Genomic DNA, 24,207 nt, shown 5'->3' on the forward strand with positions numbered 1-24,207 from the left:
CAAACCGCTCTCAGTAGATCCCTTTCAGGCCATACTCCAAATTAGAATCAAATGTGCGCCTTCCTGTTCTGGTGGCTTAGTTGACTAATGCGTCCACTGTAGGCACCTATGTTCGACCTTATGTTCACAGGTTCAAATCCCGGCAGGTTCACTCAGCCTTTCATCCTCCTGAGGTCGATAAAATGAGTACCATTGAGTTGGGCAACAATCAGCATCTGTTATTCAGCACCATGATGCCCACGGGTGAATGTAGCTACTGTAGCAGAGAGAACAATCCTGAACTAAAAATATTTCACACCTACCTACAAGAACATACACCTTTTGTAGCTGAAGGGGCATCTCCAGGCAATGTTCGGTATTTTAATTGGCTCCAATATCCGGAATGGGAAATGTGGAACCTGCTTTTACTTTTGATAGGGCCCTCTTGTTCGTGGTCTTCAAGAGTTGCTGTATTTTACCCTCACAAACTCTTAATGTTATGGTGGACTAACTCTGAGCACCGTGACTCTACTGTATCATGAGAGGAAGTCCCGCCTCATCACAGGAAGTGGCGGCTAATAAAGATTGCAGCGCACAGTGTGCAAAACTTTCTTCTTGATGACTATTTCCTCTCCAAAGCTTCAGAAAGAAGAAAAAAACAGCTGTTCCAAATGAGGAGAGTTGGGGCAATAACAGAACCAACAAAACATTTTGGGCTGAGTTAATTCCACAAAGCACAGTTGAAAAAAAGTGATTGTGTCTTCCACCACATCCTGTCCCTCCCTCAGCAGCTGGTGAGGATTTGCCTTTAAGTCTTTTCTGCTTGGCTCAGAAACCCCACTTTTCCAGCTGCTTAATAGAGACACTCCCACCTTACCCTACTGTGAAGCAGGTCCTATCGAATCTCTATTTCTTTTCTGTGATGCAGGCATCTGAGGTGACACCAGCTTCTAATTTCTGGATCCATTCTTGTGGGACAATCTTCCTGTTGCTTTCATAATCGAGAAAAGCCTCTTTAGCGTTAGGAAGTCTTTTAAAACCTACCTTTCCCCGAGTAATGACCCTCGCTGTTATATTGCTCAGGGTAGGCTTTTTTTTTTATTTCCAATACTTTTTATTGAGGTATTTACAAGGTACAGTATACAGGAGTAGAGTCACTGTCCCCTAGAGGGTGTAGCATTGTGCTACAAATAATCACACACTCTGATTGCATTATACTGGAGCTTTATTTAATACATCTTACTCATGCCCTGTCCCTACTCTAACTAACTTCCTCTCGCTCCGGCTCCTCCTCTTCCTGCCCTCCCCTGTCTCCACCCACAACCACTAGTCTGCTAACTTCACAACATCTCCCCCTTTTGTAACAAAACAAATGAAAACTCTGACTTCTTAGTCCATTTCTGCAATAAGTGTTCTGGGTGGACGGGTGTCCCGATGAGGTCGTGGCGACTTGACACTCGGAACAATGCTGTTCGGTGTTTCATTGACAGGACTAATGTTCTCGCAATCATCTGTCCGTGGTTCAGCCGAACCAGGACTGGCTACTTCACTAGATGCAGTTTCAGTGGTGTCTTGTGATAGTTTCTTGAAGTGTGAAATGTTTCTGGTGATTCGCCGCTGCTCCGATTCGGCAGTCAACATAGTTCCTTTCCGTTTTGTGATTACTAGCGGTTCATCCTTGAAAGGGCAGTCAGTCTTCCTCTGCTGCTCTTGTCTGACAAGTACCTGGTCCCCTTCATGTAACGAGAGTGACCTTGCTCTCCTCCGTCGATCTGCGTATGACTTCATCTTGTCTTTTCGGTGTTTGTCAGTCACCATCATCTCTTGATGTTCTCGAGCAGGTGACACTGATGGTCGTAAGGCCCCTTCCCACGTTGGAATGCGGTTCCGCATGGGACGTCCCAACATGAGAGTCGCTGGGCATTGCCCTGTGGTTGCATGAGGGGTTGTTCGGTAGGCTCGGAGGACCTCATTGAGGGCTACTTGTAAGTCCTTTCCCTCCGCCGTGGCATGCTGAAAAGTCTTTTTAAGCGTGGCCATGAATCTTTCGATTGTTCCATTGGCCTGTGGCCAGAGAGGCGTAATCTTACGGTGGTGGAAATCTAGATGTTTTGCAAACGCTGCAAAGTCTTGTCCATTGAATGGGGGCCCATTGTCCGTTTTCACTTTAGAGGGAACTCCCCAAGCCGCAAAGACTTAATCAAGCACCTTGAGAGTGCTCGCGGCATTAGTCGATGGTACAAAGTGTGCAAAGGGATATCTGGAATGTTCATCAATGATGGCCAACACATATTTGCCCGATGACAAGGGTCCATAGAAATCAATGGCAATCCCTTGCCACACTCCCGGTGGAAGGGGGGTCATGTTCAATGGTGCTGGAGGATCATTTTTGCTTGTGAGCTGACAGAGGTGACAATCCTTCAAAGTGGCTTCCACCATTTGGTCAAGGTATGGAAACCATACCCGCTCTCTCAGTGCACGCTTGGTTGATACAATACCCCGATGTCCTTCATGAGCAAGTGCAACTACTCCTTGTCTCAGTTTGGTAGGAATCACGATTCGCTGGTCTCTCAGCAGTATGCCATCAGTGGTGGCAGACAGTTCACTGCATACATGTTGGAAAGCTTGCATTTCCTGTTTGAGGAGTGGATCAGTTTCTTCATCCTTAGAGTCGTGTCTCCACCTGTTGTGTCGAATTCGGTGTAAGACCTTCTGCATGACAATGTCGTGGGACGTACTTTCTCGGATGGTGTCCATTGGAATGGCAGGAGGGAGAGCTTGATCTGTCACAAAGTGTATGTATTCTTCCGCAATGGAGGGATTGGAGGCTGACGATGCAAGTGGATGCCTAGACATGTAATCAGCCGGGTTTTCTGACTTCCCCGGCTTGTGGACGATGGTGAATGTGTATTCCTGTAACCTTAGGCCCCACCTCTCAATTCTTGGGGGCATCTTGGATCGGGGATTTCCGTAAATGGTGACAAGGGCTTGGTGGTCTGTGATTAGAGTGAAGTGCTTACCATATATGAAAACATGAAAATGTTCACATGCCCACACTACGGCAAGACTTTCCTTCTCGGGCTGCGAGTATGCCCTCTCCGGGTCAGTTAGGCTGCGACTCGCATAAGCAATGATTCGACGTTGATCTGAATCGTTGTCATACTGTGCCAGGATGGCTCCAAGCCCAACAGGGCTGGCATCCACAGTTATTTCCGTTTTTCGTTGTGGATTGAAGTATGACAAGTGATCTGCAGTTGCCACCGCCTTCTTGATTTCTTTGAATGCTTTCTCACATTGGGGAGTCCATTCAAACGGTTGACCCTGTTTGGTCAAGAGGCGGAGGGGGTGGCTGATCGTCGCATAGTCCTGTATATACCGAGCACAGTAACTGGCCATCCCGAGGAATGACCGGAGCTCATTGACGTCTTGAGGACTCTTGGTGTTATTCAGAGTCCCAATTTTGTCGGGGTCAGGTTTCATGCCAGCACCGGAGAAGATATGACCAAAGAATTTTAATGTGTCTTGATGAAATTCCCATTTGTCCCTGTTCAGGGTCAGGTTTGCTTCTAGTAGTGCGTGACAGACACGATTGAGTGCAATGTCATGTTCTCGTAGATCAGAGCCATACACAAGGATGTCATCACTATAGTTGAGCGTATTGGGAATGTTCTGGATGACTTGTCTAATAGCTTCTTGAAATATTTCAGCTGCTGAAGAGACTCCAAAGCTGAGCCTCTTATATCTAAACAACCCAAGATGAGTTGCAAATGTGGTGATGTATCTGGATTTTGCCTCTAGTTCCAGTTGATGGTATCCCTTATTTAAGTCCAATTTGGAGAACACCTTCGCCCCGTTGAGAGCTGAGATCATGTCGCTCAAGTGTGGTCCTGGATGTCTCTCTCTCTCGATTGCAGTGTTGGGCAAACGCATGTCTACACAGAGTCTGACTTTGTTGGCGGTGCCCTTTTTGGGGACAATGACTACTGGGGATACCCATGGTGTTGGGCCTTCGGTGCGCTCGATGATGTCAGCGGCTAGCAGGTCCTGGAGTTCTTCTTCCACCGCGGTCTGTAAATGGAATAGCACCCTTCGTGGATGCTGAGCAGCTGGCCTGACTTGTTCGTTGATGTGCAGCCGCACTTGACAGTCCTTTAACTTGCCTAGCCCTTGAAATAGTCTGGGGAACTGACGGGTCACGTCTTGGTTTCCACTAACTTTGAAAAGAATTTCCACTAGGTGAAGGCGTTCTGCTGTCGGTAAGCTCAACAGACAGTCTGCTTCGGGGCCTTTGATAACGTGGATGACTGCCGAAATGGTTGTGTCTTCATGTTGAAGGGTTGTCGAGAACTTCCCCAGGCAAGGAAGTGGCTTCTTGGCCATCCATGTGAAGACTCTGACGGGTGCGAACGACAGAGGGGGACGCGGACTCATTCTTTCGTATTCAGTGACTGGAATATAGTTCAGAGACGCACCTGAGTCCAGTACAAATTTGGTGTCGTGATTGCCAACCTTGATGTCTAGCCTCGGATATGTTTTGAGCTGATCTGGATCCGCAGCTAAGTTCAAATATTCAATAGTATATACAGAGTCTCTGGATGACGGCCTGGACTCCTTGGACTGTGATCTCCGGTCCCACCTGGACCGACGTGACTCCCTGCTGGAGTGTGACGACCCTGACGACAGCTCAGTTTGGTCTTGAACCGCTCGCTCGTGCATGGTATCTTCGGCTATCAGATCGGGACGTTCGTGAGGTACCTCCTCGTGGCTCAGGCTGAACTGTCCTGTTGGTTCCACCTCTTCTCTCTTTGTGGTACTCCCCACACATCGCTTCAAAATGATTGGTTCTGCCGCATTTCCGGCATTTCTGACCCATGGCAGGGCAGCTATCCACATGGGGGTAATCATACCCACACCGAAAACATTTCCTTATATTGTCAGATCTTCTTTCTTTCTTCCATGGTTCTCGCCGCTGATGTCGTGATTGTTCTTGACGAGATGACGGGCGTGACCTCCACTGCTTTTCTCTCGAGCTTCTTCACTGGTCACTTCTGGTGTGCACACGTCGCACTAACTCGCGACTCCCTTTGTGCCCTGTTTCGATAGCAGCTGCATGCTCCTCCGCTTGATCAAAGATCCGAGTCATCTCCTCGATCTCATCTAGTGTATGTTCTTTCCTCAACAACCGTCTCCTCAGTTGGTCGGAGTGACAACCATCAATTATTTGTGATTTTACTGCAGCATCAGTAGAGAAGTTATCAAATGCACAATGCTTGGCTAGTCTCCTCAGTCGCATCATAAACGCACTCATCGGTTCTTCCTTCCCTTGACGCGCTGAGTGGAAGGTGTGTCGTTCATAGTCGACGTTCTTTTTGTGAAGGAACCTTTTGTTCAGTGCGTCACGCACTTTGTCATATGTGTCCGCCTCTGTGGCAGGAAGGTCCTTAATTATTTTGACAATTTCCCGCCCCGCCAAGTTACGCAGGGCAATCAACTTCTTTTTATCTTCAGTCACTTCTGATCCTTCGATATAGTCTTCGAATTCTTCGAGCCATTCTTGCCATTTGGGGCCCATGGTTCCCCCAGTGGTCACTTTGAGGGGCTCGGGCGCTCGCAGGTGTGAACCGCCTGGGACCGTAGGCTTGACATCTGCCGCCTGGCGATCGTCATCAGACATCGTTGCCGTGTCCGTTAATGTTTCTATCACGCTCACTTGGTCTCGCCAATGCTTGTTTATTTTCAGCTACCACTGCTTGTTTTCTTTGCCAATGCTTGATTATTTTCAGGTACCAATGCTTGTTTGTTTTAGGTACCAATGCTTGTTTGTTAGCCAATGCTTGTTTGTTGTACCTGTGCCTGACTTCAAAATGGCCGCCTTTACTTTGCACAGGGTTGTCCTTCCCAGATGCCTGACTTCAAAATGGCCGCCGTCACTGCAGGCACACACGAGGCTGGCTCTCCAGGCTCATTCGTTCGGGGGCACTCAGGACTCACCGGCGGTCGGCTTCTGGGGCAGTCCACGCCAGGATTCACTCCTCCTCAGCCACCATGGACATCAGGTGAGATCGGTGTGGGCTCCCAGCTCACCTCCACAGTTCCCGCTCTCTCTCTCGCCGACAACCTGCTAAGCCTCACGCATCGGGCGTGAGATTCTCCGATGCTGGGATTCCTCGAGCTCCGTCCTGAGCTCAGTTTCTGTTGCGTTCGTTGGCGCCTGCCAGCGGATCCTTCGGGGGCACTCCCCTTTACTTTGAGCACCTCTCCTTCACTGTGGGGCGCAGGGCAGAGCCGGGGTGGGCACCCGACCTCTGTTGCAGTCGGGGCACATCAAGTTACACGCATCAAGCGTGAGTCCCGTTTTGGCGCGAGTGCGCGTTTCTTTTCTGCCGACGCTCTGGTGCTCGTTTTCCGGTTCCTTTGGGCCTCAGGCGATCCCCTGGCGAGGGTCACTCACTGCTGGCCTTTTTCTTTGGGCGGTACACAGCGCCACACAGCAGCGTTCTCCTTCTTAAGACGCCGCTCGGGACAGGGTGTTCTTGCTAGGGTTCTGGGGCACTGGACATGCCTATCCCACCTTCGTCGCCAGTTGTAGCATCGTGCTACAAATAATCACACACTCTGATTGCATTATACTGGAGCTTTATTTAATACATCTTACTCATGCCCTGTCCCTACTCTAACTAACTTCCTCTCGCTCCGGCTCCTCCTCTTCCTGCCCTCCCCTGTCTCCACCCACAACCACTAGTCTGCTAACTTCACAACAGAGGGGAGGAAGCAAAGTATTCAGAACAGTTATGTTTGCCGGTGGGGTTACAACGGCTTGTAGGGCCTGCGTCAAAACATTCGTATGCTTATATGTCGTTTTATAGGTGGTGCGGAAGTTCTCCTCTAGGTGACTGGAAAGGAAATTGAGAAGAGAAAAGAGAAAAGGGAGTGAGGAGATGGAGGAACAACAGTGCGCTATATCTTTTGGCTTTGGACAGGCTTGTCCGCCTGCGCCGCTCTGATTGTGTGTTGCTAGGGTGGTTGCTTGCGTCTAGGGGGGCTTGTGTGAGGACAGGTAGTTGGCCAGGGATAGCCACATTTCTGGTCTGGCATGTGTTGCTGTTGTTTGATTTGATGTTATGGCGTCTGCCCCGCGTAGAAAGGTGATCCAGTTGACCCACGTCTTGAATGATGCTCTCCCCGTATCTTTCCAGTTGTTCAGGATCGTCTTGATCGCTGCGGTGAGTAGGAGGTCGATCAGGTCTTTGTCTTCTTTGGTCTGTATCGATGGGGTCATGAAGGCTGTGACCAGTTTGTGGAAGTCTAGCTGTATTGAAAGGCCTAGGATGTTGTTTATGAAGTCGCTTTTAGTGCCATGAAATCCTCAGTGTGACAGACAAAGAACTCGAATAAAATAATATCCCATTACTATTTGAAGTTACTTCCTGATTCCTGAGAGTCCAGGCACTTCTTGTTGAGTTCCTTTTTTAAGTCCAGATATAAAAGCGATGGGCGGTGCTGCCTGCATAATATTACTGTGCACGACCCTTTGGCTGCAGCTGGAGCCGTTCCATCCGGGCACTCTGCTGAAAATGTAATTACAGGCGAGCTTGGCAGCCCGACAGCTCCCCCCGCGGGGGAGGAGGGCTGCTGCTGCCATTACCGTGCCCTCCTGAAAATCACTGAGTCTGGGAGGAGTCCACCTTATGAAAAATAAATTGAGAATAAGCTACTGTACAAATTACTAGCGGCGGCAGGGTTTTGGGTAATTAGCTCTGTAATTATTTCTTGAAAGTGATTGATGTCAGCAGCCATTTTGTTTCATAAGAGGCTTATTCTGTGACCTTTGCTTTGCTGGTTCTATTGCAGTTACATTCACTGTGGTTTTTAGTGGCGCATACCGAAATCACCCATTTTATGTGCTCTCGGGTGCTTACTACTAATCCGACATAATTCCAAACAAATACCTTAACCACGGTATTAGGATGAGAACTGATAGGGTGAGGGCATTTGAATATGACTTGTGAATAAATATTGCCATTTCACAGTATAAAAAACAGTAACATCAGCAAAAATAAAGCGCTGCAAAATATGTTGATACACAATATTATTGTTAAAATGATGCTTAGTAGTCAGAAGTGGGAATGAGCAGTTATCATTGGAAACAGAGCTCCACTAATTGTATGTATTGTTCTATATACTCCAACTACTTTTTTGAGAATCGTTTTCAAAGTTCCAATATTTTTTCTTTTACATTTAGAGAATACATCATTTTTTATTTTATTTCTTAGGCTAAAAAAAACCCCCAATGCACTTCTGTTCCTGGAGAGAAGCATTAAAATTGTAATTTAAGTTGATGTCCCATGCTCCAAACCAAATCATCATATATTCGTTTTTTTAAAACATTGTGCTTGGAATTTTTGCCAGCGCCTTGACTTTTTTGACGCAATTTCTTCATCAGGCCTGCGTCGCTTTTCCATTTAATCGTGGACAAAACGGGTGGCACTCAGGAGCATATTTACAATAGAAGTGGTGGAGCGCAGCGTTAGCCTCCTTGGCTTAACGCCGCGCACCGCCACTTCTGAAACACAGGGCTGCACCATGTTTACAACAATATGGTGCAGCCCTGCCTTTCCCCTTGCACTGGTGCTAATCTTTTTAAAGATTATGCTTGTGCAGGAAGAGACACCTTCCTGCACATAAACAATCCATGGCGTTTTTCTGTTTCCATGTGTGCTGCACAATGCAGCACACATGCAAACTGCAAAAACGAGGAGAAATTAAAACATTTCTCCTCATTGCGCCAGGGTAGGACCATGTTTTCCCTGGTCTTAATTTTTGAAACACCCACTGCGACATCCATTGCCCACTCCTTTCACGCTAAGTATAGTGTGAAAGGGTGCCTTATTCACAAAGTGACGTTAAGCCACATTAATGCCTTAACCGCGGCGGCAATTCCGCCGCGGTGCGGGGCGTTCCATTAGGTGGGCGGGGCCACGTCGGCCAATGGACGTGCGCAGCACTACCGAGGTAGTGCTCGCGACGGATGTTGGCCGACGGGCGCACTTAAAGGGTTAAGTGGCTTAATGCTGCCTTGTAAATAAGGTGAAGGCTCTATCACCACCACAACGTCGTGAAAAGTGATGTGATGGCAGTAGGGGATTGTAAATATGCCCTTTAATGTTTATTGTGAGCATGTTTAGGAGACCGAGAAAAGATAGGTGTTTGCCTGTCAGATCTGTAAATCCTCTTCCAAGCTTATTGTGTGGCATAGTCTTTGTAAACTCCCTAACAAACTCGTTTACAAAAATATCCTTAAAAATGCCGGCGTGTATTCCTTAAATCAGTATTAACACACACAGATGATAACCTTCCATTTCATATTACATACATTTAGTGGTTCACCACTAACAGTAGCAACATTTCAAATGCTAGCAAGATTATGTCTCACTGGTTAGAGGTGGCAGACCCTGAAGCAGAGGTCAGACCCGGGACCAGAGTTCAATTCCCGACGCGGCAGGGTCTTGAGCCCAAATATCCACGGACTCGATAATTCTCGTTTCGGTGCCTACTCGAGTTACAGGTTCACACTCTGCAGCTCTGGGCATTAGCTTGCTTAATCTCCACTATGGCCCCCCCGTGGCGGGATGCCTGGCTTTCACCTTGGGGATGCCCAGTACGGGTTCTCACAGGGAAAAACCAGGACGGGTTCCCAAGGCAAGCGCCGAGATGCCTACGGGTAATCGAGCGCTATATAAGAATGCTTAATAATAATAATAATTATTATTTAGTAAATCATATGGCCACTGCTGACCTAAGAGGTTCCATTGTTAGCACTAGGTGAACAAAAGAATAGAGGGTAAAACATTCCATTATTCCCCTGTAATAATTGGGGCCAAGTTGAGGGACAGGAAGAACTGATGCTCTGGTCTTGATCCAAGGAAGAATGAACTAGGCATTGCCTCAACCTGTCGAACACGGAAGGCACCGTTTCGTAAGAGAGCTACATCAATGATGCACATGATTGCTTCATGTAACCAGTGTTGAATCAAGGGAGGAGACCGAAGAAACAACATTATCAGAAGCACCCACAACCCAGCTTCCGCGTATTGTCCTAGCCTACAAATTGCAGTCGGATATGTCAGATCTGTTAGCTCATTAAAGCTAGCCTCTTCTCCATCCTCACACACTTGTGATTGCAATCAGAATAAATATATAAATCCCTCCAGGACCTGGTTGACCAAGGGGGCAGAAATAAGTGAAGAGTGGGAGGTAACGCTTGTTTTATTTTGCCGGGGATCCACCATGAATGTGAGGCAACACTTTAACGCTTCCACCTCGCCTATGGATTCTGGATATTCCCACCCTGCCCCCTTCTGTTTTATTTTTATTTTGGGGACTCAGGCTGAGTCCTGAGTCCCAATAAGGCTGCCACCACTTCCTGGTTGAAGTGGTGGTAGCCAATCAGATCTCATTTTGAGATCTATCTGATATGCAGAGGAACCATGTCCTTAGATATACATAAATCTTTTTTTTTTCTATTAACTCCAAAACTACTGAACAGATTTGCACCAAATTACAAAAAGCACTCTTTGTAGGTCAAGATTTAGCTTTCTGCCAAATATGGTGTAATTCATTTCAGCAGTTTTTGCTTAGTTGTGTTCAAAATCCCCATGGGAAGTTGCATGAGTAAAATGTGTTTTGGGACCCCCCGTTTTCCCTGCCCCCACTTTACAAATCACCCCAAAACTTTCCAAACAGCAGCTGAAGTGAGAGGCAAACTAGTTTTGAAAATCTAGTGAAGATTCGTCAAATGGCATCAAGGTTGTTAGCGAAACAAAAAGCACTAGGTCCTAACTGTAACTACCTACTGGTAAGTTTTATATATATATATATATATATCAGAATATCAGCGTCTCTTCTCCAAGTGCTAGGAATCCTCCACGCCAAGGATCACGCAGACACGGACCAATTGAGGTGCTAAACTCATTTATTTAGTGCAAGTTAGCCGCATGACGTTTCGGCTCCGAGTATATATATATACGCGTCATGCTGCCATCCCCATTGATGGAATAAAGCACATTACTTTCTTCTAAATCCTTGGTTTGTGGTCTGTACCTGGCTGTGTCCGTTTGCTGTTCGGCGCTTCAGGATTGTGGTTTCTCATATATATATATCAGACGAAACAGGACATTCATGAACGTTTCTCTGGGTCTCTCTGCTATTTGAAGCTTGCTATTAGTAATAAAGGCTTCTGGACAGTATCCCCGTGAGTGAGGTCTGTGTTTTCACACGTGAGCTTTGATATATATATATATATATATATATATATATATATATATATATATATATATATATATATATATATATATATATATATATATATATATATATATATATATATATATATATATATATATATATATATATTTATATGTATATATATATATATATAAAACACCCAATCCTGTCCACCTCAAAGTACTTGCCAAGACGTAAAGACAGGAACGGGCCACCACTCAGGTATCAAGTGAAGTTAAAGTGCTTTATTTCTCCTTTCTCCCAACATGACGCGTTTCGATCTGGTCACCCCGGTCTTGATCACATATATATATATGTATATATAAATATGGATGTGTGTATATCAAAATGTTCACACACACATACACACATATATATGAGGTTTTACCCCCAAGCCCGGCCCTTTTTTAGTGCTTTTTAATATTTTGGAGGTAACCCTCAAATCCCAGATTTTATTATAAAAATCCCTTACTTCACTTTACTTTTACCCACCCCTGAACCCTAACTAACCCTTTCTCTTTTTACCTGTACTCACCCCTTAACCCTAAAATCTCCCTTTACCTCTATCCACCCCTTAACCCTAAAATCACCCTTACCCCCTTTGACTGTGTCCCCCAGCTCTTAAAATCACATTTACCTTCTTTGCTTCTACCCACCCCTAAATCTTAAAATAACCTTTACCCCAATCTCTACCAACCAATTAACCCTAAATCACCCTTACCTCCCTTTAACTTTACCCAACCCTTAGCCCTAAAATCACCCTTACCCCATTTACCTCTACCCATCCCTAAACTCTAAAAATACATTCACTTGCGGAGAAAAGCCATGCGGAGTAAAGGCCTATGGAGTAAAGGCTATGCAGGGCATCTTGCTAGGCCTCACATCTGACACTGACATTTTCCTCAGCATCGCAGGAGGTTGCAATTACCCAGAAATTACTTAAACTGGCAAACCCTATGCTGGTATTTCTCCCGGGACCGTGAGGATTACCGCAGTTCCTGAAGACCGGCACCAATCTAAGTGCTGGAGGAAGGGCATGTTGTCCCTCATATGCTTCAATCATTTCTTCATATGGTAGACCTAATAGGTCCAATGATGTGCACCATGAATGAAAGTTTGAACATTCTCTAACGTGGATGGACTATTACCAGAGTTTTTATTTCACTCTTGAAACAAATATTGGATTAATTTAGGACCATTACTTTGGATGACGATTACACTCTTTGATACATTCTTGTGCCCTGAAGAAGTCCACCTTGATGTGGACGAAACGCATTGGCTTGTTGTCTTTGACACATACCTATTAAGCACAATAAAAGGAAGATTTTCTAAACAACTACTTTACAGTCTTTGGATATACCTTTAATCAACAGATACATTGCAAGAGTGGTGCACCAAGGGTTACATGCCATTTGAAATATGTCTGGCATTCAACCCCCATATACCAGTGGTCTTCAAACTGTTGGGCGCACCCCCCTGGGGGTCATTGTGGCATTCACAGGGGGGCACAAATGCATCAGTAAACACTTGTAAATAAAGTTGGCCTGGAGGTGTGATTTTGTTTACTTTTTGCACTTACAGGCCGTCTTCTTTTACAAGAAGCGAACAAAATTAGGAATACCTCCTTTCACAGAGAAAAGCCCATCTGCTCATGTTTTATGATTCTGCAAAGGCCTGGACATGGCTAAGTAGAACGTTATATGAACTCGTCTGTATTCATTCTTAACATGGTTTTTCAAAGCGTTTTCTCCTTACATTTTCTGTTCAAAGTATGTACTGATAACAGGGAAAAATACCAGCTTTAGGTTACTTTTCTAATTTTTATACCAGACATTAAAATACGGGCCATGCCGGTAAGTGCGATCCTGAGCCCTGTGGTGGCTAAAAACAACATATTCTATTCATTTTTTTTTTCACCTTCCCAGCAACTGCATCTGAAATAACGCATACACCTTAAATGAAAAATGAATGCAAATTAAACTGTTAGATGGGAAATGCACTCTTTTATATTATGAAACAATGTATGTATGTATGTATGTATGTATAGGCATTTATATAGCGCACTACTTACCCGTAGGGTCCCAAGGCGCTTCGACCGCTGCAAAACCCTTCCTGGCTTCCCTGAGGGATGGTCCCTCAATGGGTATCTCCAGGGTGAGACCAGGCATCCCCGGCGGTCTGGTGGGGCCGTTAGTGAAGATGAGGCAAGCTAATGCCCAGAGTCGCCGAGTGTGATCGCTGATCAGAGTGGGCACCGAGGCGAGAGAATTATCGAGTCCGCTGACCCTGGTCCAGAAACCTGCCGCGCCGGGAATCGAACCCTGGTCCCGGGCCGTCCTCTGCTCTCGGGTCTGCCGCCTCTAACCAGTGAGCCACACTACTTCACAATAATTCACAATAATTAGTTAATGTGCTCACTGCAGATGTATTTTGTGAGGCTAGAGAGTCACATAATGTAATCCCCCTTGATGCAGTGTAGAATAGTGACCTGTGTATTATTAGAGCCCAACAAGTAACAGAAAGCACTGTGAATATGTAAGTCATTATTTTAAAATTGTATTACACACAGCATCAGATACACTGCCACACACTGATTTAGTGTATCTGATAAAAACAAGTGCTTTCCAAGAATACATATTAGTCATAGCTAACCAGACTATACTTAGTGCAGACATTTGTATAGGTTAATTAAAAAGACTCTTTTCAAAAGTCAGCATCTTTACATTAGCTCTAAAAAATAAGTAATGTTTGTCTTCATACTTCAAGTGACTCATTAAATCAATGCACTTTAGATTATCCTCCCTGTCAGTACTCTTCAGGTACTCCAGGTCCACATTAACAATTGAGGGATGGTCATTTTTAACATAATGTATAGGAACTTTTTTTCGTGAAATAAAAAGCATGTAGATCGCCATCCAACTGAACAACTTTGACCTCTGTTTACATGCAGTTGTCCTCTCAGGTGAGTTGAGGGCATGGCAGGGAGGAGGCCAAATGGGTCATATTCAGAGCCCTGAACGCCCTGACCCCTGGGCCATCAGAGTATTAGCCCAGGAGAAAGCAGAATGGAGCAAAATCCATGGATAGCGTCAAAGTGATGGGTTAGCGAAGGGGACGCTATGTGGGGTTCTAATATTTTCTTTTACAAATGAACAGAGATATCTTCCCCACTTCCCCAAAGAGATGCCCTGAAGAAGGTGTTGAGAAATGCGGACTGATTTAAAAAAAAAATTACCATCACTATCATTAGTTCAGCAGGTGCACTGGCACAGGGGCAATGGTGCGAGGTACCACTGCACTCCAATTAAGGAAATGTTACTACCAAAAGGAGGGTGGGGAGCCATTTCCTTGTTAGCTTTGTGGTTCAGGTCCAACTTGCGGCATAGGGAACAGGTTCCAAGAAACCCGGAAGGGCGAGATGTGGGGCTTTTTCCCACTTTTGATACACAAGGGGGCAGACAGCCCGTTTTGGCCCTGTAGCCTATGAGTAATGACCCAGTAGTGTGGGCAGAGGAGTATGTATTATTGGCGTTGTAGGTGCAGTAGCACTGGGGCCAAGAGGTGTGGGGACCCAAACTACACCTCTACCAGCAGTTTTACCATCATTCCTTGCATGTGTTCAGGCTTAGTGCACCCTTGCTGTGTCAGCTTTGCTTTGGGCTTTGATCCAATGGCCCATGAAATGAAAACACTGAAGCAGAGGAAACACCTTAGCTTGAGCTTCAGTGTGTGGCAGAAAGGAGGATGGGGCAGTTTAACAAGGGACAGAGGAGGCTGCCTGGTGCATGAGGCATTAACTCTTATTAGTGAGGCAGGTGCAGTGGCACTGGCACTGGGCCCCAGGAGTGTGAAGGGCCCACTGCATCCAAATTATGACTGTCTTACTGTACAATCATGGCATGGTGGGTAGCGTTAGGGCTGAGAGCCCCCTTGCTGCAAAGAGGCAGGCAACGCATGAATGCTACTTTTTTCTGAAAAGAACAGACTCTGTTTCAAGATCAGAGTGATGGCCAGGTTTGATGGGGATAGCCTGCTACTCAGTGCTGCAGCTATCATTAGTGAAGAAAGTGCAGTTGCATTTTGGTCCAGCAGTGTGATGGGTTCACAAGACCCCAAATAATGGGAGAAGTATTTGTATCTAGTTCAGGATTTTATTTAATGTATTTTCTTATTTAAAAGTCTCACATTTAGTGTAGCTTGTGAGATACTGAAAAGCTACCATAATACACCCGCTGAATTAACTCATCCCTGCCCCTCTTGCCCCACCAAGTCTTTCCATAACGTTTTGGGGGTTCGGGCGACTTCAAAATATTTTGGTTAGGGGGCTCAAGAGTAAAACATTTTTAAGTCCTCTGCTGAATGCTGTAACCAGGAGCACTGGAAAAGTCCATATCTCAAAGCACGCACCTGGGGGACACCCTTCAAAGGGTTGTAGAGTCTCAAAGCTTCATCGTTTCACAGTTCAAGGAGTTCATCACCCTTCCTTCTGATGCGGTAGCTGCAGCATTTCATTCAGATAAAGGAATACGATATGGTAACCAAAATGCACAGCTTTTCAAACACTACCATTATGTTATGGACATTGAGAACACTTTTTGTTGGCCCTCCACCCTATAGTCACCATGCACAAAAGGGAATTTTCAGACTTTCCCAGTGGCGACTTGGTACATGTTGCAGGTGGGTTCTACCAGAGCAGCACTTAGAAAAGCTCCATAACTGCACCAATGCTAGGTACGCCCTTGTCCATGAGTGGATGCAAACAAAGGCATGGAGGCTTGCAAGTGACAACAACATGAAATCCTGCCTTTGCTTTCTCTTCTTTGAAACAATTTTTTAATCACCACGTGTCCCTTAACTGAACTAATGCTTCTTTGAACAAAAATAATTCCAGGTTTAGAAGATATTGGGCAGGCCATGCAGTCGTCACTTGGACCAGTGTTTGCTCTGAGCCACAAAAAGCAAACTTTCCCATGTGCAACTTCCCTGTAACAAAGTACCGGCTTGTTTCTGAGAAGTGCAGGTACACTCCAATTAAAAGTTTTACATTTCTCTTGAGAAGTTCCAGTACTCTCCCGCTCAAAATAAAAAAAGTGCTGGTACTCAGTACCGGACAGTAACAGCCGATTTAAAACACTGGCTGTAACCATAGTTTAATTACTTAGCAAACTGTGCAACTCTCAGCCTTATCAATAATAGCAGGCGGCACCACACGCTGGACCTCGGGGTAGTGCTCAGCTATTGCTTTTTAATTACACTGCTAAGTAGGGGCACTTGGTTAGTGAAGTGTGCTTCCATTTCTGGTGCTTTGCACCAGTTTTAAGATCCTCTTAGAGTTCCTTGCAGCTCAAATGGGTGTACTTTCTGCTATTTATGTTTCTCTTATCTTCATTGCTTGAATTTGCTCGCGAGAAAGTGTCACTCATTAGTTACACTGAAATTATGAAAATGCTACACACAGCATTCTGAAACCTTGGCAGCTATGCATACGTACATATTCTATCCATCCCTGTGCTGTCGCCCACCCCCAAGTCTTCACATCACACTCTATTAATATGTACTCAGATTAAAATGCTTACATTCCTAGCTCTTTCCGTGTTCATTGATAGCTGCACATCTTCAAGTATTGTATTAATCGAAAATTGAAATAGCAGTTCGGCAGCCCTGTTTGGGTCACATTCACAGTAGATAGGTATTGATGATGTTCCAGACATTGCCACCAGGTGGCGCCATGTGACCAATAAACCAGGAACAATTTTGCGCTTATTGTGCGATTTAGAAAGTGAAAAGAAAATATGTTACCCGTAGTAAACACGAATTGATTATCTTCCTGTACTACTGTTGTAAATGTATTTCTAGTGAATAGCGACTACAAAAAAGCGACCAAAATACTGTCTTTTAAAAAGAAGATTATATAATGACAATAATGGCAGTTATTTACAAAAACTGCACTATATACAATAAATAGATTTCCACTCATCAAGTTTCTTTAAAATACCACGTAGGTAAGTATGCAAACAAACATTAATATGATTGTCTACACACACGTGTGTGTGTGTGTGTATGTGTATGTGAATTTCTATGTGTTCAGCGACGACAATTTATTTAAGAAGTTTTCTATAGGGCTGTCCAGACCCAAGGGTATTGGAGAGCTTTACAGTAGGAGTATAGCATATAATCATCAGATACATAACATAGGAGCGATATAACAACCAACGAGTGTCAGAGTAAAGAGCGGCGTATTGTAATGCAAAGCCTCTTTGGCTTCAAGATTCTTCGGAGTCTTAGGATTGGAGCATAGCTCTGTGGTTGCTGTCTCTCCCAGGTTATCCACAGCCTAGGGAGCGGTTGAGGAACAGGGATTTGAGTTTTCTTTTGAATTCCACAAAGGAAGGTAAGGTTCTGATGTGCTGGGGGATGGAAATACAAATTTTGGGGGCGCTTCCAGTGAAAGAGCATTCTGCTGTTCTTTTCCTTCCAGTTTTAGGTGGGATGAGTATGAGTGAGTTAGAGCTTCTCAGATTCCTGGATTGGCCTGCTTTTTTGAGTTTTTTCACCAGGTATTCGGGCGTGGGTTCTATGAACAGAAGGGTGCCTGTGCGGGGGGGGGGGGGGGACGGACGGAGTGAGTCTATCAAGATGGATGTGCGGTGCGAGACTGTGTTAATATTTCCCGTTGGGGACTGGTCGGGACTGTTGATAGGTGTAGCCAGGACTCAGGCCAGATAGGGACCTAGGAGGGGTCGTAGATTCTGGTTGGCTTAGTGATCTACTTCCCGGGATCTTCTTAAGGCAGGGCGTGGGATCTGTTTAGATGGTAGGCTGTGGCTCGAAGAGATCTAGGGGGTAGGCGTCCTAAGGTCAAACAGCCTTGGCAGGGGGCGAGGAGTTTTTTGCTGGGGTGTGGGTTCTATGGAAGAGGATTCATCTTACTTATGTGGTAGAGGGAGATTTGTGCCAGAGGTGTAGGCATCAGATCTCAATATAGCCAGCGCGTTCAAGTGAAATGACGCAAGTCTTGATGTTGAGGTAGGCTGTGGCTCGTAGGGATCTAGGGGGTAGGCGTTTTGAGGTCAAACAGCCTTGGCAGGGGGCGAGGAGCTTTTTGCTGGGGTGGGGGCTCTATGGAAGAGGATTCATCTTGGTTATGGGACAGAGGGAGACTTGTGCCATAGGTGTAGGCAGAGGGAGACTTGTGCCAGAGGTGTAGGCAACGGATCTTAGTATAGCCAGCACGTTCAAATGAAATACCGCTAGTCTTGATGTTGAGGCAGAGTGGGTGGCCTCTTCTGTGCTGGTGGGCGCACTATTGGGCGACGGGACCTATTCTTTAAGGGCGGGGGTTACACATGGCAGCCATTTTAGGGTTGGTTAGCTACTCACACTACCAGACTTATTGCCGGGTCGTGGTTAGGCCAGCGTGTTCCATGCAGCCGCGCTAGTCTTGTTGATGAGGTCGGGTGAGTGACCTCTGCTGGTCTGGAGGATGCGCTAATAGATGGGGGGACCTATTCTTTGAAGAGAGGGTCTCGCGTGGCGGACATTTAAAGGTCAGATTGATCTTTGAGTGTCCAGACTTGCTGGCGTGATGATAGCAGGAGCGATTAGTTTTTTCAGGGATCCCCTTTGTGCTCCCCAGGGCGTCTTTGCTCCGGTAGACAAATTGGGGGCATTAGGAGTCGGAGAGTTTAATTTGTTATCGGGGAGGTCGCTAAGCTATACAACCCTCATGTTCACCAATGCACTGCTAGTGACCTCACGAATAACATAGCATTACCCAGCAGGAAGTGGGCAGCCTTGCAGCAATCCCACTGCTTATTACCACAGAGCCTGAGCCTGAAGGCTGACACCTTGCACTGTTTCCAAGAGCACAGGGTAACCGCTGGGGCAGAATCCACTGGACATATTCTGCAGTCCGGTCAACAATGGAGTAATAATACTCAGTATATATGGCCTGAAGCTGTGTCATCGTTCACTGGACATACAACATGTGCTTTGGCCATTCCCTGTTCTCAGTACTTCTCAGTAATATATTTGTGTGAACCGTTGGCATGTTGTAATCCCCTGCTGGTGTTCAGTTTTATATTTGTGTCTGATGTGCTTACTGGAAGACAATTTGTTAAATTGGCCTTCTGAACTGATGTAAGAACCTCTTATCGCACATAGGTATTTTTTGTGTGAAAATGGGCACTTACCTCTCTTCTTGGGAATACTTTGGCCCACAAAGAGTGAGGTTATATGGCCATAATATTTTTTTCACTGCGATGATTTTGAACAGTTAGTCAACAGTGATTCTCCAAAATTGGTAGTCTGTACTAAAAATGATCAGCCAATCATATTCTAGACTTCAAACTTCGGCGTGTGAATGTATTTACGACACAAAGGGCTACATACCGCTTTTGTAGGGTCTTCAACGAACACTGAAGGGATTTACACCAAAGCAAGGATTTATGATGAGCCAGGATTGGCGTAAACCAATTCAGCAGTTTTTGTTGCAGTGGGAAGCAAAATTCCCATTCTGAATTGTCATCTGTTTGGCGGTGCTTGAGTGTGCAATCCACAGCGGTCGGAGGAGGGAGTTGGCATTGGATCCTACTCTTCTGCATTGGTTATTGACCATATTTCACTTTGTGAGATCCTTGATACTCATTTGCCCAGGCCTTGTGACGTATTTCCGGAACGTCTGACTCCACCTTCAGTGGGCGGCGCTTGAGCGGTGCGTCTCCAGCACTTCCCGCTCCAGGTTTGGCACCCAGTGTACGTGGAATGGCTTTTCATAGTTACGTCAGTGACCACTCTTACTAGCTGCTAAGAAGAGGCCAGAAGCAAATAAAAGCCCTGTTCCTATGTGTAGTCTCCTAATTAGTGCCACAATGTTGCCCTTGACCCTGCCACTTGACAAGCAGTGGAATATTCGATGCTGTATCCAACGCGGTGGTGCAAATTTTATTTGACTGTGAAAGTTTAACGGTTGCGTTGGAACATGTGATGTTTAGGTCTTTGGGCATTTTCTTATCTTAGCTAAGCAGATCCAAGAACTTATGTAGATACAAGTTTTGCAGATTTCCAAAGTCGCCACTGCACAGCGTGATTACCTTTTTACATGCACAGTGTTGATTTGTAGTGCACTAAAAAGCATTGTGATTTTCAGTTGTTATAATGAGCCAGTTTTGGACAGCTTACTCTCTGTATGTACAAGCTGCTTGTGTCAGGCGGAGCAAACAGCAGACCCATAACCTACTGCATGCTTCCCTCCATGTGACTTTCCCATTGTGTCTTCTTTTTCAGGCTTTTAACCCCTTTGTCTTTATATGGAAGGGAATTTTCAGACCAAGGTCTGCTGTCCATAGCAGGCCTCAGTCCCATGCATCTGTACTATGCACAGCCAGTCCCTGCCTCATTGGAACTGATGAAGCAGGTGACATGTACCCCATGGTTCAAAGACCCTTTAACATTTGCCCGATTAGTTTACAGGGTGCACTACAATGATCTAGCCTCTCAGCCTTGCATCATGCAGAGCCCCAGTTACTAGTGGTGGGCACTTTAGCTTGAGATTTCAAAGAATAAAAGACCCATCTGCCTCTGAGCAGGATATAATCAGCTGCCCATTGCATGGCAAACTGCATGAAGTCAATGGGTGCTGTTTGCCCTCCTCCGCGCACTCCAGCATCCTTTGATCAGAGGATGTAAATAACTTCTGCCTGATTGGATCTGGCACAGGACACAGCACTGGCTTCTGAGCACATTACCAGAGGAACTAAATACAGACGCCTTCCTGTGAGGGGAAAACAGGAAGAAAGCCCTTCCAGGAAAGGGACAATCTAAAGAACACTGCCCAGGCCCATTCAGAGACCTCAACAGCGAGTTCCCAGGCAGCTGACAGATGAGCCAACAAGTGGAAAGTTTGCAGCTCCAACTGTTGCTGCTAGAGACGTTTCCACCCTATGTGAGGCGCGGCAGAAGCAGAAACAGATATGTCAGGCAAGACCATACTGGCCATACAGGACACAGGGCAAACCCTAGTGGCCTGGGGGGACTGTGAGCTACTTTCTGGGCTGGGTTGCCAATAGGATTCTTTGCCACCCAACCCCAAACCCCAAACCCTGACATCGGCTCTGAGAGAGCGGCACATGATTATTCTTATGGACACATACGTGTTTTCTTGCTGCAGAGAAACAATACATCTGCAAACATGATAGACCTCAAAGTATTAGACTACGCCGTGAACTTCTGTTTCTGCCGCCAAAAAATGTTGATTTATTTATACATTATGGTGTGCAATTAATTATAGAGCCCTAAAATATTTTTGATGAGATTCCCTTCGACACAGTCTTCGGACAGGGTAAAAAAAATCATTTCACTCACTCAATCACTCACTCACTCACTCAATCACTCACTCGCTCACTCGCTCGCTCATGCGCGCACTCGCTCGCTCACACACGCACCCGCTCAGTACTTTGCTTGATTAGAATTGACATGTTTTCCTGGGCTGTTTTTAGCTTCCAGGCCAGCCTTTCTACCAGGATAAATTGGAGTTAAGCCAAATGTGGAAGACAACCAGGTTTGAGCTCTCTTAGATACACCTCCTGCGAGAAGACCACCTACTGATCTCCACAGATAACCATCTCAGGCACGAGGCAGGCGTGAAAAGGCTCTTACAGGTAATCTGACAGTGTATTAAGGCAAAACCTCATACACATGCTCATTGTGGCTTATTCATGCCCTGACGCGTCTGGAAAATGACTAGTCATTTGGAAACTTCAACACTAAGAAACACTCCCATTTGACAAGTTAAGTGGGTCTTTCTTGCGTTATAGGCATCAGCAGTTCCTCTTTGAAGAGCGAATGTTTCCCAAAACTTGGGAGACCTATGTCCTCTCTTCTAAGAGAATCCTCTTTGGAGGCCTCTGAGTTTTAACTTGGAGGTTTGATATCAGCAAGCAGCTAAACTGCTAGAACTATTATAGCGCATACCCAGTACCCTAATCAGCATCTCGTGTCATAAGCATTAAGTTGGAATTTTATATGTCAAGGCGCCCGTGGAAAGCTCTTTAAACGACAAAACATGTGCTCTCAAACTTTGATGGTTGTATGTCTGGACTAACTCCTTGAAAGTAAAGTTCCACCCTACATATTTTCTGGGCGTTGAATGGCCAAACAACACAGAAACACCAGAATCATTCAGTCATTTTATTTTTTTCGGTGTATCTTCTGTAACTTTTTCCAACTTCAGCAGCTGCAAATTCCCATTGACAACAGTCATCTTTCAGCCTTCTGTTTATTTCCTGAGAGATTTCATGGGGAAAAGAGGTTCGTGATACTTAGTTATTCCACGCGAACACACTGTGATATGTGCTGCTTATAAAGTAACAAAGTAACACGTGTCTCTGCTACACTTGTAATTTGTGGGAGAATAACAACTTTCCCTTTTAGTGTATGTCGCTGCCCATAGGCCTAGTGTTCTATTAGAACAACAGTAACAACAAGTAAGATGAGCATTTTAGCAAGGGGCGTAACACAGGCCCCTGCAACCCCTGCCGCGCAAGGGGTGCTCAACTCTTCAGGCCATTCAGGCCAAAGCATATAAATATTTAAAGGTAAGAACATGCTGTTGCATGAGTTTTTTTTATCTTTATATACCTTTTTTATTATTCTAACTGGTGTTTTTATAGCTTTTTTGAGACAAGCGGTCAAAATAAACCTTATACATGCATACATATTTGTGAGATATTGTCTACTCGGGTTACCTCATCACATTCTGCAGGGGAACCCCATCATTTTGCGTTACTCCACTAGTTTTAGTTGATATTCCTTGAAAAGGTGAGTTTTAAGGTCTTGTGCGACCTAAGTGAGGGCCATGGTTTTGGCACATTGCTGGAGAACACTATTGACCTTCATTTACTAAAGTTTATGTGGTCTCTTGCACTGAGCAATCCTGTCCTGCCATGCACATGTGTGCCTTTACAGTGATAAGTACATTGACACTATTTTCTTGCATTGCGTTGTGTTGCGCGAGCACCCACGTAAAACTTTAGTAAATGAGGACCTCAGTTCATAGTGTTCATTTTTGTAGGCGTTGGGGTTTGCAGCATTAGGTGGGGATACCTTCTGGTATCACACGCACCTCTAAATTGACACACAACTCTAGCAGTTCACACCCCACATCCTTCCCAGAGAGTCTCACACCTTCTGGCGCCCCAGGGGAAGCTAGTCTGACCTCATTGGTAGAGCTGCCCCTACACCTTGCCATCGTAATAAGAGTGCATGTATGTGTAAAACACAGCTGGCGCTCACTGCTGTAGTGATTGTATTAACCACTACTACCAAGCCAGTGCATCCCTCCACCTTGTGAGTAGCTGTTCACAATAACTGTGCGTCCCTCCTGAAGGTTCCATTGTCCGTGTTGAATGTATATGGCATGCTGAATCCCCTAGTGCTAACGGGCGTGTCCTAGGCAGAGGCATGACACAAGCCCATGTAGTGCAGGGTCTCGCACCCCTCACCAGGCATCTTCTCAGGCCATTGCATGTGCACATCTGTGAAGGAGACAGCCTCGTTGGAATTTAGGGGCACAGACTCCATATTTCAAGCAGCTTCATAATTTGTGGTACATCCAGGGTTGCTAGGAAGTGCCCCTGTGCAGGTGTCTCAGCTATGTGCACCATGACCGATAGACTTCCATTTCATCGGTAGTCCCAGGGAACACGCTGTGATGATACTTCATGCTCACAGGTAGAACATCCGTCCATAGAAAGGATGTGTGTTCAGTGGGAACACGTGTATTCTCTCTGTCCTTTTCCATTACCCTTCCAACTGGAAATGACAGTAGCTCCATTGAGTGACAGTAGCCCCATTGAGTGACAGTGGTCCCATTGAGTGACAGTGACCCCATTGAGTGACAGTGGCCCCATTGAGTGACAGTAGCCCCATTGAGTGACAGTGGCCCCA

General features: G+C 45.6%; 1 protein-coding gene across 1 annotated transcript in view; it reads left to right on the forward strand.

Moving 5' to 3' along the window:
* The window catches only part of CRIP2 (cysteine rich protein 2), a 295,696-nt gene that overhangs the window by 238,738 nt on the left and 32,751 nt on the right, over positions 1-24,207 (forward strand). The window lies entirely within an intron of this gene.

Source organism: Lissotriton helveticus, chromosome 9 (assembly GCF_964261635.1).
Source record: "Lissotriton helveticus chromosome 9, aLisHel1.1, whole genome shotgun sequence".
In the NCBI taxonomy this organism is placed as follows: Eukaryota; Metazoa; Chordata; class Amphibia; order Caudata; family Salamandridae; genus Lissotriton; species Lissotriton helveticus.